Below are 12440 nucleotides of genomic sequence, written 5' to 3' on the forward strand. Positions count from 1 at the left end.
ACGCAGGCCCCATAGAAGTGAATAGGCCTGCGTGAAAACAGTGCGAATGCGGTGCGATTTTCACGCACTGTTGCTAGGAGACTATCGCGATGGGGACTCTATCATTATTATTTTCCCTTATAACATGGTTATAAGGGAAGATAGCATTCTGAATACAGAATGCATAGTACAATGGGGCTGGAGGGGTTAAAAATAAATAAATAATAATTTAACTCGCCTTAATCCACTTGTTCGCGCAGCCGGCATCTCTTCCGTCTTCTTCTTTGAGGAATAGGACCTTTGATGTCACTGCGCTCATCACATGGTCCGTCACATGATCCATTGCCATGGTAAAAGATCATATGACTGACCATGTGATGAGCGCAGTGACGTCCTCAAAGGTCCTATAAGAAGACAGGAGGAGATGCCGGCTGCGCGAACAAGTGGATTAAGGTGAGTTAAATTTTTTTTTTATGTCGCCGTAACTGCCTGCTGGACCATTTGTAGACGGATCCGGATGCAGATCCGTCTCACAAATGCATTGCAATATCAGATCCGTCTCTCCGGTTGTCATCCGGAAAAACGGATCTGGTATTTATCTTTTTTACATTTTTAAACGTCCGGATCCGTTTTTCCGGAACACTTGGGGCCGGATCCGACATTAATGCATTTCAATATAAAGTAATGCCAGATCCGGCATGTGTTCTGGAATTGTGGAATATACCGCAGCAAAAACCGTACAGTGACTGAACTGAAGACATCCTTATGCATCCTGAACGGATTGCTCTCCATTCAGAATGCATTAGGATAAAACTAATCAGTTGTTTTCCAGTATTGAGCCCCTAGGACGGAACTCTATGCCGGAAAAGTTTAATGCAGGTGTGAAATTACCCTTAGCCTAAAACATGCTGTTTTAGACAGTCTTATATTTTTTTTTTTGAATTTACTACTGAAACTGTGCCTGTTTTGAAGGCTTTTGCACCTTTTTCACGTATTTTAAGTTTTTAGGCTAATTAAAGTTTTCTAACTTTTGCGTTTTTTTCAACCTATTTATTTAGGTGTGACTTTTTTTCCGCCTGAATTTGTAAAAAAAAAAAAAAAAAGTCTAATTTCTACTCATCCCAGTATCTGTATTCAGTGGTGAAGTGCAACTTGTTCTGCATCAAAGGTCACACTTTCCGGGAGACGTGCGACTTATCTCCACAAAGATGCAACTTTTTCATGTGCAAGTAAGGCTACTTTCACACTTGCGTTAACCCTAAGTTCACACCTGAGCGTTTTACAGCGCGTTCAAACGCGCTGTAAAACGCTCAACACGTGAAAATCAATGCTTCCCTATGGCCCTGGTTCACACTTGAGCATTTTACAGCGCGTTTGAACGCGCTGTAAAACGCCCGACGCATAAACAAGTTCTTGAGCTTTTTTTTGGGCGTTTGTCGCGCTTTTTGGCCATAGACTCATTGGACTACACTGCAGTCAATCACACAAACGCGCGTTTACTATTGCAAAAAACGCGCGACTAAAACGCGCGTCTCAGAAACGCTCAGGTGTGAACCCAGGGTAAGAGTGGATCCGTCTGGGGTCTGCCCAGACGGATCTGCTCATATAATGCAGACGATGGGATCCGTTCAGAACGGATCCGTCTGCATTATATTGTAGAAAAAATTCTAAGTGTGAAAGTAGCTGCAGGCGGATCCGTCCAGACTTTACATTGAAAGTCAATGGGGGACGATACGTTTAAAAATTGAGCCATATTGTGTCAAATTCAAACGGATCCGTCCCCATTGACTTGCATTGTAAGTCTGGACGGATCCGTTTGCCTCCTGCAAGCAGCGTTTGGGTGTCCACCTGCTGAGCGGAGCGGAGGCCAAACGCTGCCAGACTGATGCATTCTGAGCGGATCCGCATCCACTCAGAATGCATTAGGGCTGGACGGAAGCGTTCGGGGCCGCTTGTGAGAGCCTTCAAACGGAACTCACAAGCGGAGCCCCGAACGCAAGTGTGAAAGTAGCCTAAATTAGACTGTTCTAAGTGAATATGAACCTGTCTAACTGAAAAACAACCACCAGAGGTCAGACTAATAACAGTACGCCTCATCTAATTCCTCCACAGCTGTGCGACTTTTGATAAATATTCTGCAAAAGAAAGACAACTGAATGAAATACGCCTAATATGATGGCTGAAAACAGGTAGAGCCTGAAAAATGTGCCCCCATTGAGATTTGGTAAAACTTTTCGTATGTTATAGAAACATATCAAAAGTTTTGATGAGTGGGGGGTCTGGGTGTTGAGACCCCCACCGATCGAGGAGAAGCAGTCACATACCACGCTCTCGCTCCTCACCCGCAGAGAGTCCATAGACTTCTTTTTTTAAATCAGTTTATTTTTTATTGAAATAAACATTATCACATGAACATCATAAAAGAGTTTGTAGTTTTTGTTGGAAATAAGTACAACAACTCACGAAGATATTGGGGTACGCAGACACCTAAGGCAATTATGGGAAATCAAGATTTGTGAACATTACAACATTTAAATGATTGAAGTATTATAACATTGTATTCAATAACACCCTTCCCCCCCCACCCCATCCCAACTTGAGCAGAGAGACATCAGGGTCTGTAAATGTAGGGATAGTCATACAATTGGGCACCAAAACAGTTCTGCCTAGCTATAATAGCTTAGCTATTCAAACATTACAGAGTAAGGCCTCATGCACACGGCCGTTTTTCTGGTCCGCATTCGAGCCGCCGTATTTGCGGCTCGGATGCGGACCCATTCACTTCAATGGGGTCGCAAAAGATGCGGACAGCACTGTTCTATTCTTGTCTGTTTTGCAGACAAGAATAGGCATGTCTACAACGGGCCGCCCGTTCTGTTCCGCAAATTGCGGAAGGCACACGGGCAGCTTCCGTTTTTTGCGGATCCGCGGTTTGTGGACTGCAAAAAACAGCACGGTCGTGTGCACTTAGCCTAACTATGTATTTCCCCTGGAGAGGGAGTGTAAGAAGGACATTTGTCCCCGTATACAGTCTTGAACTAACGCCTGAGAAGCTAGTTGCGCTGACTCAACCCACCCCTGCCACAAAGATACTTATTTGGACATTTTCGTTTAACATATACTTCCTTTTCTAACCTCAGAATTCCATTCATTCTACTAAACTCTTGTCCTGTGGGCTGGGGCCTCTCGTATCCAGTGTTTAGCTATCAGTACCCTAGCCTGGAACAGGAGTCTATGAATACATAGGGAGTTCCTGTCTCCCAGTCCCAGAGAGTCCAGTATCCCCAGTATACAGACTCTAGGGTCATCGGGTAAACGTATCTGAGTTGCCGTCACTATAATACTTCTGACATCCTCCCAATAGGATCGCGATCATGGGCAGTTCCAAATCATATGGAGCAATGTGGCGTCCTCTTCCCCACATCTAGGACACTTTGAATCTGAACGCACACCAATTCTGAAAATAAATTGTGGGGTTCTATATACTCTATGTATAAGGTACAGTTGTGATAGTCGCTGGGATTCCCTAACCGTCAAAGAAGGAGTAAGGGCCAGAATAGCTGTCCATTGCTCCTGGGATAACGCTCCAAGATCCTTTTCCCATTGGACCTTTGCCTTAATGGTAGTAGAAGAGGAGGAAGTATCAATAATATGTCTATATAACAAGCACCAAAGAAAAATGTTAGGTCAGCACTACTCACTGGTATCCCAATCTTCCAATTCGTGGGGGTGCCTGCAGCGTTGGATCCCGGTCTGATGATTCCCGTGATAAATAACAACAGAAGAAGCTGCGGCACTCAGAAGGATAAATTCCAATTTCTTTTATTTCACCTCTTGTGGCAACGTTTCGACCAAACGGTCTTTATCAAGCACAATCTATATAACAAGGATATAAGGCCCTTAGTGGAGGAACCCTTTAATAACTGTTTAACCACAGGGGGAGTCAAAAATCCGTACACCCTTGGGAAATTGTGTCTGAAACGCATGTCTCAATTGTAAATACTGGTAAAAAAAATAATTGTTGGGTAAAGCTAAACTCCTCCTGCAACTGTGTAAAGGATTTAAAAACTCCATCTGATTGAAGTTGTCCCATAAACAATAGACCCCTCCTCTCCCATGGAGAAAAACCTTCCAGACGAAATATCTCAGGCACTTGGGGATAACGCCATAAAGGGGTAGCATCACAAAAACCATTGATACCTATCATACTTTTAAATTTAGACCATACTTTGGTCGCTAGGGACAAAGTAGGGAGTGCGGTCGAGCGTGGGGGACCTAATTCCCCATGCTTCGTTATAGATGAAATAATAGCAGCCGAAGAGTCTAATTCGTCAGTCTGAAGCCACCCTTTAAAGGGTTTCTACCACTTCAGTTTGACCAAATTAGCTTTCAGACACTAACGATCTGCTAGTGTCTGATCTCCATAACCATGCAATTCTTAGACCTTTGTGTGCAGCCGTTTCATTAAAAAACTAACTTTTATTCCTATGCAAATGAGCCTCTAGGTGCTATGGGGGCGTCTTTTCAGCACCTAGAGGCTCGGTCTACTCGCACTGTATGCCCGCCCATCTCGTCTTGAATGCCTGCCTCCATCACAGCCATCGGACGATTTCACGCGCCTGCGCCGTTCACTTCTGTCTTCAGCGCAGGCGCAGTGAGTGAAGGCCGCTCTCCTGATGCCGGCTTCCTCACTGTGACGTAGTCGGCGCAGGCGCAGTGAGGAATCCGGCACCAGGAGCGTATCATTTACTCACTGCGCCTGCGCCGATGACAGAAGTGAACGGCGCAGGCGCGTGAATTCGTCCGATGGCTGTGATGGAGGCAGGCATTCAAGACGAGATGGGCGGCATACAGTGCGAGTAGACCGAGCCTCTAGGTGCTGAAAAGATGCCCCCATAGCACCTAGAGGCTCATTTGCATAGGAATAAAAGTTAGTTTTTTAATGAAACGGCTCCACACAAAGGTCTAAGAATTGCATGGTCACGGAGATCAGACACTAGCAGATCGTTAGTGTCTGAAAGCTAATTTGGTCAAACTGAAGTCGTAGAAACCCTTTAAAATGTTGCAGTTGAGCAGCTATGAAATAAAACCATGGATTTGGTAAAGATAGGTCACCCCCATCTTTACTTTTTTGGAGCGTTGCAATACTTATCCTCAGGTGCTTTTTCCCGCAAATTAGGGACCTAAAAATCCCCTGAATTTTAAAAAACAGCCTTTGTGGAATCCAGACTGGAGAGTTATGGAGGAGATACAGCAGCTGGGGCATAAGTACCATTTTTATGAGATTACTGCGACCGATAACTGATAAAGGTAATTTACACCAAATATTAGATATAGTGACAAATTTGCCAATCAATGGTTCTATGTTTAATTTAATGTAGTTGTCAGAGATGAGGTCACCACCCACTCAGCCCTCTGAAAGTGCCGATGCGCCCGTCCACCCAGCGTCTGCCAGCCCTGCCCATCCATCAGTTCTTATCTGTGTACTAGGAGATGTGACGGCAGACAGACGCTGATATTAGGGGGACGGCTCTAGCACTCCGGACTGATGACGCGCGCCCACGTGACACACGCCGCGTCATCAGACTGTGACCATTTGGTCATCCGACTGCGACCAGCTTTGTCATCAGACTGCGCCCTCCACTACGGACCGGCGCACGCATGCGCAGACTTACCTCCGCCCCCTTCCCATTTAAAAACAGAAGCGGCGCGCATTACAGCGCTGCCAGACGCCATACACCCGGCTTCATACAAACCCATTGATGCCGGTCCGGCCAGATGGATGCCATACGCACCTAGGCCTGATTGTAAGTAGAAATATTGGTTGATGTTTGAGTCCCTATGTATATCTACCTATTGGCATTAGGGGGTCATTGTGCCGGCCTCTTTTTTCTACTAAGTATACCTACTACCTTACAGTAGTTTATAGGGCGTCTTTTATTTCTTTTTGTGTGTTACAGATGTACCTGGACTCTGCCATACGCATTCTAGATACAAATCAACCACGTCACTTATCACTGAGTGGCTAGAGGTAGCCAGTACCTCCCTCCCAACTGCCTAACATAAGCATAGTCTCTTATGTGGTTTTGAGGTTGTTCTCAGTGCAAATAGACTAAGCATTCTGAGTGACTTATTTCAGTCTGCCCTTTTCCACCCGTGCTCAGTAGTACATCACTGACACTAACCCTGGGTTCACACCTGAGCGTTTCTGAGACGCGCGTTTTACGCGCGTATTTGTCGCGCGTTTTTATGCACGGTTTTTGCAATAGTAAACGCGCGTTTGTGTGATTGACTGCAGTGTTGTCCAATGAGTCTATGGGCCAAAACGCGCGACAAACGCCCCAAAAAAAGCTCAAGAACTTGTTTATGCGTCGGGCGTTTTACAGCGCGTTCAAACGCGCTGTAAAACGCTCAAGTGTGAACCAGGGCCATAGGGAAGCATTGGTTTTCACGCGTTGAGCGTTTTACAGCGCGTTTGAACGCGCTGTAAAACGCTCAGGTGTGAACTTAGGGTAAGCGATTTAGGCAGCGGCCACTTGTACTAACCCCCGTCCCCTGACGATTCAAGGGGTTGATTGTATTATTATTATTTTCGTGTATGTTCTATTGAGGAAACGCGTAGGGACACATGAACATACCTTCTTCATACCCACGGTTCTGCTATATTTTATTCTAGTTTCACTAGATTAGGTGCCCTTTTCGATACCCTTGCAGGGTCTCATAGGGACCTTAGACCAGGGCAAGGTTCCGGACGGGACCACCCCTTGCGGGGCACGGATCCCGTGTTAGGGTATTAGTAGATCAAGCAGGGTGCAACAAGGACAGTTCAATTCCCTGCGGCCCTTGATCAGGCATGACCTTACCTATGAAGAACCCCTCCCCCGCATAGGGACACCTAATCCACGTGCTGGGCAAAGAACTTTATTTCCGGTTGTTTCCTGAGTCCGATGAATACACGCACTGTTTGACTCGATACCGGTAAGATCTACCCTTACTCTTTCACCCTGACTAGGTATTGCCCTGTTCTCCAAGTGGGATTCAGGACAATTACGCTGGGGTGTTTCTCAGCACTATTTGTGGCTCCTCTTGACCCTTGGGGTCCACACAGCTTAAATAAGGGCTCGCCCTTGGGACTCTGTGTACTGCGACCCGCATTCGAGCGGCTCACATGTACCCAGGACCCGACTGTGTCTGTCTGTTTTTGTTTGTAAGGGGACTATATATGTTTTAGTCGTATCAATAAATATCATGTTTTAAATGTTACTGCCCCTTGATTTTTCTATTACGCTTTCAAGCAGTACTTTGGGGAGAGGTGCGGTTTGCACCGTTCTCACCTTCAAAGGACAACTTTATTCCTTTTTTGCATTTGAGGTCACCATCACCCCTAGATATTTAAATCTATCAGCCACTTGTAAGGGCAGGTCTTTAACATCTAATGAGGCTGGAAGTGGGTCAAGTGGAGGGATGGTGGACTTATCCCAGTTATTGGCGAGTCCGGAATAAGTCCCAAATCCAACAATTTCCTGCAGGTCCCCTACATATAGTAATAGGTCGTCCGCGTACAATAAAACTCTCTCTTCCCGCTGATCTAACCGAAACCCTGCCAGTGTGTCGATGTACGCAACAGACAAGCAAGGGGTTCAATGGCGATTGCGAATAGCAAGGGTGACAAGGGGCATCCCTGCCAAGTACCTCTATGTAGAGGGAAATATCCGGATAGCAACCCATTTGCCCTAATTCTTGCAACTGGAGAGTGATATAATAACTGTATCCAGGAGATAAAACCCATAGCGGTCAGGACCTCCCATAGCTGACTCCATTCTATACTGTCGAAGGCCTTAGCAGCGTCCAGTGATACTACGGCCCGACAGCCCCGTGTGTACCGGTCTTTGTATATTGAGAAACAATCTCCTTAGATTAACGGCCGTGCTTCTATCTGGCAAAACCTAGATTGATCTTTGTGTATTATCGGAGATATGACATTATTTAGCCTATTGGCCAGTACTTTAGCTAATATTTTGGAGTCTATAGACTTCTATTGAGCGCATTACCTGCGGCAAGGAATGTGCGATATGTGAGTGCTTCGCTCTCCTCGTTCTAATGATCGGCGGGGGCCTCAGCGCTCGGAGCAAAACCTTTTGATGTCTCTTGATGTCTTAGGGTACTTTAACACTTGCGTCGCTGGATTCGCCGGAACTGCCTGCCGGATCCTGCAATCTGTATGCAAACGGAAACCATTTGTAGATGGATCCGGATACGTCTCACAAATGCATTGCAAGAACGGTGTCATCCGGAAAAATGGATCCGGTATTTTATTTTTACATCTTTAAAGGTCTGCGCATGTGCAGACCGGCTCCGTCAATGCGGCAATTTTAATGCTGGATCCGGCACTAATACATTCCAATGGAAAACATCCGGCATTCCGGAAAGTGTTTTTGGCCAGAGAGAAAACTGCAGCATGCTGCGGTATTTTCTCCGGCCAGAAAACATAAAAGGGACTGAACTGATGCATCTTGAACTGATTGTTCTCCATTCAGAATGCATTAGGATAAAACTGATCAGTTCTTTTCCGGTATTGAGCCCCTGGGACGGAACTCAGTGCTGGAAAACTTTGACGCAAGTGTGAAAGTACCCTTGCCAAAACTTAGTGACCCTTTTAAATATATGGACATATGTTTGTACAATACAAAGTCTACATTACGCTGTGGAGTGTGGTATAAAAAGTAGAGAATTCATGTAACAAACAGATATAATAATATAAAAAATCCAGAGCAGGACAGCGTTCAGATAGTGGCCGCCTCGCCAATCCCTGACGCTGTCGCTTTAAAGTTCGGCACATTTCCCATTGTATACAAACTCAGTAACTAATGACTGGCTCCCAGCTAGTCAAGTCCTTATTTAAGGTGGACTGGATGGGATGCTGCACCTGCCACACTACATCCTGCGGTGCCAGGGGACAGATCTCTCCTTGAGCTGAGCACACCTTAAGGTTCACCGCACTCTGCGTGCCCATCTGCCTCTTAAGGTGGAAAGCCAAGCTCGCCTAGTGCAGAGTGCGGGGAGAATGCCGGGGCCTCCTTAAGCTGAAGTGTTGCTGTCTGGAGTGGGAGGTTATAGAGCAGCACATGGATATGTTAAAGCTATCCTGTCCCTGCAGGGTGCTGGCATACCGGAAGGTGCAGAGCAGCCCGGGCCTGGCACACAAGGGGTTAAGTGGGATGCGCTGAATCCGGAGACACTTTTTAGAACTACAATTCCCAGCGTGCCCTTGGCTAGACGCATGACTGCTATGCCTAATGCAACAGCAATCCCAACTATCCCACTAGGCTACAGAACTAACATTCCCAGCATGCCCCGTCGTTCATCCATCCTCTGCAGATGCGGTTGCACTACCACTCCCATCATGCCCTGCCGGCCTTATCAGTTCATCCAACGCCGGACGTAGTGGTGAACTGTGATGAAGTGGAACCACAAAGCCCAGCAAGGTCTATCAGGGCATATGCCGGGCATTGGTAGTTTTGCAACACAGGTTAGCGCCGCTAAGGGTATATTCACACAATGCAGACAAATGTCGTCAGGTTGTTTTTTTTTGCAAAATTGCGGCAAAGAAAACCCGACTTGACCACCCCAAGACTGATACAGTCTACCCCAAAACAATGCTTTTACTTAAAGTTCACCCCTCTCTCACATGATCCTGACGTCTGTGAAGTTCTTCAGGCGGACAATCAGGGAAGGAAACAGAAGCGACCACGTGAGAAGAAACACGGCGCCACGGCCACTTCTCTATATGGTGGAGAGTTTCAGATCTGTCACCGAGCGGTCACAATCGAGTTCGGTTATCTGTCTCTGGAGTCTGCGGGGGAACTCTGGTAGCGGTGTAATGTTAAGCTGGGGTCCCCCATAGTAAACCCTCAGAAGTGCGCTACATGATAAATGCCATTTGCTGAAGGGAGACAACCCCTTCCAGGAGGGGCTCCGAAAACGGAAGCTTTGGTTTCTCTGTTTCACTGACAGGATTAACGTTATATTTTGGCAGATCTATAAAAATGTGATATAGAATAAGCTGCTTCTACTACAGGCAGCGGTCTGCCCAGGAGAGGTCCTGCTCCCCCCACCCACTCAAAGCCTGTGAGTCCTGCTTCCCTGCCCACTCATAGAAAGCCTGTGAGTCCTGCTCCCCTGCCCAGTCATAGAGAAAGCCTGTGAGTCCTGCTTCCCTGCCCACTCATAGAGAAAGCCTGTGAGTCCTGCTTCCCTGCCCACTCATAGAGAAGGCCTGTGAGTCCTGCTTCCCTGCCCACTCATAGAGAAGGCCTGGGAGTCATGCTTCCCTGCCCACTCATAGAAAGCCTGTGAGTCCTGCTCCCCTGCCCACTCATAGAGAAAGCATGTGAGTCCTGCTTCCCTGCCCACTCATAGAGAAAGCCTGTGAGTCCTGCTTCCCTGCCCACTCATAGAGAAGGCCTGGGAGTCATGCTTCCCTGCCCACTCATAGAGAAAGCCTGTGAGTCCTGCTTCCCTGCCCACTCATAGAGAAAGCCTGTGAGTCCTGCTCCCCTGCCCACTCATAGAGAAAGCCTGTGAGTCCTGCTTCCCCTGCCCACTCATAGAGAAAGCCTGTGAGTCCTGCTTCCCTGCCCACTCATAGAGAAAGCCTGTGAGTCATGCTTCCCCTGCCCACTCATAGAGAGCCTGTGAGTCCTGCTTCCCTGCTCACTCATAGAGAAAGCCTGTGAGTCCTGCTCGCCCCATCCACTCATAGAGAAAGCCTGTGAGTCCTGCTCGCCCCATCCACTCATAGAGAAAGCCTGTGAGTCCTGCTTCCCTACCCACTCATAGAGAAAGCCTGTGAGTCCTGCTTCCCTGCCCACTCATAGAGAAAGCCTGCGAGTCCTGCTCCCCTGCCCACTCATAGAGAAAGCCTGTGAGTCCTGCTTCCCTGCCCACTCATAGAGAAAGCCTGTGAGTCCTGCTTCCCTACCCACTCATAGAGAAAGCCTGTGAGTCCTGCTCGCCCCATCCACTGATAGAGAAAGCCTGTGAGTCCTGCTCGCCCCATCCACTCATAGAGAAAGCCTGTGAGTCCTGCTCGCCCCATCCACTCATAGAAAGCCTGTGAGTCCTGCTCGCCCCATCCACTCATAGAGAAAGCCTGTGAGTCCTGCTTCCCCTGCGCACACATAAATACTGTAAGTCTTGCCACCACCACGGGGTGCCCTCTGAGTGGGTGGAGGAAGCAGGACTCGCAGGCTCTCTCTATGAGTGGGCAGTGGTAGCAGGACTCACAGGCTCTATCTATGAGTGGGCAGGGGAAGCAGGACTCACAGGCTTTCTCTATGAGTGGGCAGTGGTAGCAGGACTCACAGGCTTTCTCTATGAGTGGGCAGGGGAAGCAGGACTCACAGGCTCTATCTATGAGTGGGCAGGGGAAGCAGTACTCACAGGCTCTATCTATGAGTGGGCAGGGGAAGCAGGACTCACAGGCTTTCTCTATGACTGGGCAGGGGAGCAGGACTCACAGGCTTTCTCTATGAGTGGGCAGGGGAGCAGGACTCACAGGCTTTCTCTTTGAGTGGGCAGTGGTAGCAGGACTCACAGGCTTTCTCTATGAGTGGGCAGGGGAGCAGCACTTACAGGCTTTCTCTATGAGTGGGCAGGGGAGCAGGACTCACAGGCTTTCTCTATGAGTGGGCAGGGGAGCAGGACTCACAGGCTTTCTCTATGAGTGGGCAGGGGAGCAGGACTCACAGGCTTTCTCTATGAGTGGGCAGGGGAGCAGGACTCACAGGCTTTCTCTATGAGTGGGCAGGGGAGCAGGACTCACAGGCTTTCTCTATGACTAGGCAGTGGAAGCAGGGTTTTACAGGCTCTATCTATGAGTGGGCAGGGGAAGCAGGACTCACAAGCTCTATCTATGAGTGTGCAGGGGAGCAGGACTCACAGGCTTTCTCTATGAGTGAGCAGGGGAAGCAGGACTCACAGGCTCTATCTATGAGTGGGCAGGGGAAGCAGGACTCACAGGCTTTCTCTATGAGTGGGCAGTGGTAGCAGGACTCACAGGCTTTCTCTATGACTGGGCAGTGGTAGCAGGACTCACAGGCTTTCTCTATGACTGGGCAGTGGTAGCAGGACTCACAGGCTTTCTCTATGACTGGGCAGTGGTAGCAGGACTCACAGGCTTTCTCTATGACTGGGCAGTGGTAGCAGGACTCACAGGCTTTCTCTATGAGTGGGCAGTGGTAGCAGGACTCGCAGGCTCTCTCTATGAGTGGGCAGTGGTAGCAGGACTCACAGGCTTTCTCTATGACTGGGCAGGGGTAGCAGGACTCACAGGCTTTCTCTATGAGTGGGCAGTGGTAGCAGGACTCACAGGCTTTCTCTATGAGTGGGCAGGGGAGCAGGACTCACAGGCTTTCTCTATGACTGGGCAGTGGAAGCAGGGTTTTACAGGCTCTATCTAT

The sequence above is a fragment of the Bufo gargarizans genome, chromosome 7 (assembly GCF_014858855.1).
Source record: "Bufo gargarizans isolate SCDJY-AF-19 chromosome 7, ASM1485885v1, whole genome shotgun sequence".
Taxonomy (NCBI): Eukaryota; Metazoa; Chordata; class Amphibia; order Anura; family Bufonidae; genus Bufo; species Bufo gargarizans.